A 6,000-nucleotide genomic window follows, 5' to 3' on the forward strand; every position below is an offset into this window, starting at 1 on the left:
GGCTGTGAGATGTCTGCCAGATCTGACCGGAGGTAGTACTCACTTGGGCTTATCTTGTGGGGAACCCCTCCCTAGGAGGCAGGTCATGATCCGGTCCTTGGGAATGTTGCCCAGAGCAGTCCAAGATTTCTCTCTTTAATATTTTCTTGACCACAGGAGCTAAGAGCCTTCTGATTCTCCTTGATTCTATGACCTGTTGTCTCTTTCGCACTCAGAGTTCTTTTTATTGTCTAGTCTGCTCTATTTTCCATTTAGTAGAGAATGGCGATGTTACTCTTGATGGGATCTGCAGGTCTGACTTAACCCTGACCTCCCATCATGAACCCACTTCCCCTGCCTATGCAGGAATCTGCAGGAGCAACACAGCCCATGGCCAAAACCTCTTCCCCATCACGGAAACGTATTCATGGATGCCTTAGTCCAAGATAATCCTTTCCAACAAATCTGGCAGTCTCTCTGTGTCCAGACTTTGAGTCAGGGCTCTACCTCTTAGCCCCCGATGAGGCTTTTGGATCTCTGGGAGGCTCACCTGGCCAGAACGCTCTTTTTACACCTTTTGCTGACTCTAGGGGCTCAGCTAAGAGCTGCCTCCCTCCTCTCCTTTCTCCTTTACCCTGGCACCTGTAGCTGCTGTCAAACCTTGACCAGTGGAGACCCAGTAGGTACTGAGACCAAAGTCACCTTGAGGATTGCTCCCCTAGAATCCTATTCTCCCATTTCCTCTGCACATGATTGGAACGGCTCCACCCCTGCCCCTCCCAACAAAAGCAAACAATCACAGGTAACACCCACTCAATGCAATGCTCCTGTTTAATGTGTGAGGTCTCTAGGGAATCCTAGAGCCAGGAGTGTTGCCCCTTGAGGATGCTGTCCCTCCAGCAGATTGCAAGGAGAAAGGTATGCCAGATTCTTTTAACAGCTGCATCCCCACGATGTCCAAGAGGCACTTCTTCGATCTTTGATCACCGGGTCTTGTCCTAACCCAGTGCTAGGGCACCTGCCGCCAGGTATAGCCATTACAGCTGATAGCATCACTGGCTGTGATGACCACGCTGGACTGAGACATCCTTCCAGAGCACTGTTTGGTGCTAGACCATACACTAGGTCACCAGGTAGTGACACCTGGGTGACACCTCAGGGTCAGGCTCTCTTTACTCACTAGTCCTTCCCATTCATTCTAGGAACCAACACTCCATTCCCTGTAATAGCCCCTTGGGTTGCATCCTTTGACACTGAGAATGCTCCAATCCCCAGACCCTGAAGAGACCAAGGCTCAAATTTTTCTGCATGACAGTCTGGCCCTAAGACAAACTCCTCAGTGAGGAAACTTGGCCCCCAGAAGGGAGCCTAAATTATAACAGCATCCTGCAATTAGATCTATTCTGCAAACAGCAGGGTAAATGGCTGGAGATTCCCTACGTCCAGGCCTTCTTTCTCCTCTGGGAGAGAGAAGATCTACTATCCAAAGACACCCCAGAGACACCCCACGAGACACCGCAGAACCTAGGGTAGAGGTTCAAATAGGCCAGTGCCCTCCACGGGGGGCAGGGGAGCAACACCCTCTAACCTAAGCCTTCTACAGAGGGCAGGGGTCCAAACAAGCCCTCAGAGAAACCTCTGTCCCCATATCCGGGCCCCATCCACCAAACTGCAACCACCTGGGGCCTTCAGCTCCAAACACCCTGCTACTTCCAAATCTTCTCATTTCCAAGTCCTCCTGATGCCCCCAGATGTCCCCCTAATCTGCAGGGGCTGCCCCTTTGTGGAGACAGAAGGGGAATTCAACCCCCAGCTGGTGCATATGCCCTTCTGTCTCACTGAACTGAACTTAAAACAGACCTGGTAAGCTACACTGATAATCTGGATGGTTATATAGGGAGTTTCCAACATGCAACAGTTGCCTATGATCTGCCTTGAAGAGATGTCTGGGTCATTCTGACTCAGATTCTTACAGACACAAAACTAGAGAGTGACTTGAGAGGCAAAGAAATTTGCAAATGGCCTACACCTAACAGATCCTAATTATCCCATAGGAGACACAGCTATCCCCTCTTTGGATCCCAGATGAAACTATATAATAAGTCTGACCAATGCTGGTTTCCAGAACCATTATTTGATTTGCATAAAGGCTGGGCTTAAGGCTGGCAGACAGATGGTTATCAAGTATAGGAAAGTCGGCTTTGACTCAACAGCCCTCTGAGAAACCAGCCACCTTTCTAGAAAGGCTTAAGAGGCACTCATTAAACATACCAATCTGTACCTAGACTCATATGAGGGCAGGGTCATCCTGAAAGATAGATTTCTGACCCAGTCAGCACCAGACATTAGGAGAAACCTCCAAAAGGTAGTCCAGGATTCAGAGGCCATGATAGATGACATGCTTACTGCAGTGCCCTTGGTTTTTTACAACCAAGAGCGGGTCGTGGAGGCCAGGGCTCAGGAGAAGGAAAGGAAGAAGGTGAGGCACCAGGAGGAAGAACAGGAAAGAGGGGCTATGTATGCCCGAATGATGGTGGCCCTACAGGGTCTAGGGCAGCCCATTGGTACCCAAAACACACCCAAGGATGGTTCTGTGAGGTGCTACATCTACTGCCAAGCAGGACATTGGGCCAAAGGATGTCCCCAAAGGGACAGGCTACCTGTCACTGCCTGCCTAAAATGCAGAAAAGCAGGGCATTGGACTGCACTCTGCCCCTTGAACTGAAGAGATCTAGGGTTTGAGGCAGCTCAGGGCCTGCAACTCCTCAACCAGGACTGATACAGCCCCCTCCTGTTGGCCCCACCACAGGATATCACTGTCACTGACCTGGTACCAATGCACATAGCAGGCAGGATAGTAACTTTCTTATGGATACCGGAGTCACCTACTCTGTTCTGACTTCCTTCTCCACACCCCTCACCTCATGAGCCTGAAGTGTCTTAGGACTTCCTGGTAGGTCTACTTCCCTGCCAGTTACTCCCCTTTGTGCCCTCTGTGGGAAGGCTGTACCTTTTCCCACTGCTTCCTGGTCATACCTGTATGTCCCAGCCCATTGTTAGCCTAGGATATTCTACAAAAACTGGGAACTTGAATTACTCTGGGTGAATGGCCCTCCCGTCAGACTCCCTTACAAATGCTTGTGCTGAATTAGAAGGAGAACCCAGGAGAGAGCCCAGAGACTTGGGAGAATGCTATCAATCCTAACATCTGAGCCCAAGGCATCCCCAGAAGAGCCACTACAGCCTCCCCTGTGAAAACTGAACTAAAGGATCCTACTAAGTTTCCACCAACCAGACTGATTTTTGTAAAGGGAGGCCCACTGCCCACACATTTTGTCAGTCCGCTCTTAAATCAGTCATCCACTAACTGTTCCATCTTGCTCACATGAGCAGGCCACCAGCTACACTGGAACCCAGCCTGACTCGCCCTCTTTTCCAGACCCATGGGCCAACCTAATCAAACCATACCCATTACCCAACTGTTTCTTCCCCCATAGCAGACAATTTAGCTATCCAGACTACTCAACTTGGAGGGCAGAAATTTCCAGAAGGATAGGGAAGTGCCAGCACCATAACTCCCCTGCTTATTACCTTTCACCTCCCACCTGTCTCCTTCTTTGGCATTATACTGGGGGCGTGGACATAGAACCTATTACAAGCTCCCTCCCAGATGGATTGTACGCTGCTCTTAGGTTTTACACTAACAGTCATATCCTTGGCTATGGCCAATACGTCCTTCCTTTATCCAGTGTATCACCAATCAGAGTTCACCAAACAGGCAGGACCCCTTGTCCCACTAGCAGTGGGGCTCGTGGCTCTCAGGGAACTGTGGGGGCAGCCACTGGAGGTTCTTCCCTAGGGATTCAATCCCAGTCATCCCAGGAAGCAGCTGAGAATTTCTGGTGAGCGGCTGCTGCCTTGACAGGGCTTCAGAACCAACTAGACTCACTTGTTGGGGTGGCTCTTCAAAACTGCAGAGCATCAGACGTCCTCACTGAGAGTGAGGGGGAACCCTGGCTGTGTTTAAGGGGCGAGTGCTGTTCTGAGTGAATCCGTCAGTCCAAGACATCTGTGAGATCCTAGACTCCGCAGAGAAAATTCAGGTTTTGGGCACAGCAGCCTCACGCCAGAAACCATGACTGATGTCCCTCCTTCTACCCTTGGCATTTCATTTCCCCTAGTTTTACTAGTTGTAGCCCTTGCTGCTTGGGTCCCCTTTACTCAACCTCTTTATTCGATTTCTCTCTTCCAAGCTTCAGGCTCTGCATCTACAAATGGTGATTCAAGATGGCTAACAGCCAGTTCAGACACCCTTGCCCTCCATCTATACAGCACCTCTGGATCAACCACCTGGACATGGTCTCCCAGATTCTGAGCCCCACAGGACTTAAACAACCAGTCACAAACCCCAACTCCAGCGGACAGAGAGCAAGCGCTGGGACCCAGTCCATGTGCGCTGCCCCTCCCTCAGCAGGAAGGAGCCAGAGCAGTGCCCGAAGAACTGGGTCCCAGCTGCTTGAGGGGAGAATGTTAGGTAGAAAGATAGACATGAGCAGCCAGGGGAGGAGAAGATAGATAAGGTTCAAGGAAAAACATCCAGTTAGGGGGTCACCCTTGTAGACAACAAAGGCTTTGCAGGGAGATAACTTCCTTGCTTATTGGGAGGACCAGGCCAAACCGGTCCCAACCAGATCACAACACTGGCACACTTGAACAAAACTAAGAATTGCCCAAATCACCCCTCATCATAATTTCATTAAAATAAAATAGGGCTGGGGATTGGGGTCATCCCTGTGCAAGCAGAATGTAATAAATGATGAAAGTATTGCCAAAAAAATAAAAAATAGAATAAAATAAAAGGGATTTTGCTCCCTGTCCCCCTCCCCTCCCCACCCAAGGGCTTTTCTGTTTGCATTTTGGGAAAAGATGCATGCACCAAGCAGAATGGGTGTATAACCAGAACTGCCAATCAAATGACATAATCCTGTCAATCAAACAGGCACCCCACCCCCACCCCACCCCTGAAGCTAGAACAAGATAAACAGACCCTTCCCTAAAAGTTCCTGGCTTTTGTCTACCTTGACTCTGACCTACTCCTTGCTTGGAATGTACTCAAATAAAACTTTTGCTCTGCTTTGTTCCTGTGTCTCTGCCTTTCAGTTCTTTGTTTCAGTAGGGACAATAACTGAGGAGAACAAAAATCATAACAAAAGAAAGTCTGTAGATTAAAAGATATTTAGTAATGACATTTCATATTTTTTAAAAAATTGGGAAGACTTAACTCTGGTGACTTGGTTGATGAGGCCATAAAGAAACTTAAGGGGTGATTACTATCAATCAGGATATGTTCATATGCCAAAGTCGTGACCCCCAGTACCTCAGAATGTGACCGTGTTGGAGATAGCGCCTTTAAAGATATAATTAAGGTTAAATGAGGTCATTAGGATGGACCCAAATCCAACCGTATAAAACAAGATTAGGGCACAGACATGCACGGGCCCCAAGGCCAGGCAAGGACAAAGTGAGCAGGCAGCCAACTGCAAGCCTGGAAGAGAGGCGTCTAAAGAGCCCAGCCCTGCCCACACCTTAATCTTGTACCTCTAGCTTCCAGAACCATGAGCAGATAAATCTGTGCTGTTTAAGCCCCAGTCTGCCTATGGCTGTGGAGCCCTAGCAGTGTGCCCAGAGAGTGTCAGGCTTGGGGATGGACGGGGCACAGAGGGGCACACTGGGGTGATGGCTAACTCCCTTTCTTGTTCTCCGGGGCAGTTGCAAGAGTGTTTGCATTATAATTACTAACTTCTACATCTGTTTTGTGTAGTGTTCTGTGTTTGTGTTTTTATCATAGAAGAGTTGAAAACAATAGTGAAAACAAAGGTTAGCTGGAAACATTATCCAGGGAACAGACAAGGCTGGCTTGACCTGGGTGGAGGGGGAGGATCTGTGGGAAGGGGACCAAATACTGGTATATTTTCTAGATAGGAGGATGCAAGGGCAGTAGGGGCTGAAGTAATTGCCATG

This window comes from Manis pentadactyla, chromosome 5 (genome assembly GCF_030020395.1).
Source record: "Manis pentadactyla isolate mManPen7 chromosome 5, mManPen7.hap1, whole genome shotgun sequence".
Classification (NCBI taxonomy): domain Eukaryota; kingdom Metazoa; phylum Chordata; class Mammalia; order Pholidota; family Manidae; genus Manis; species Manis pentadactyla.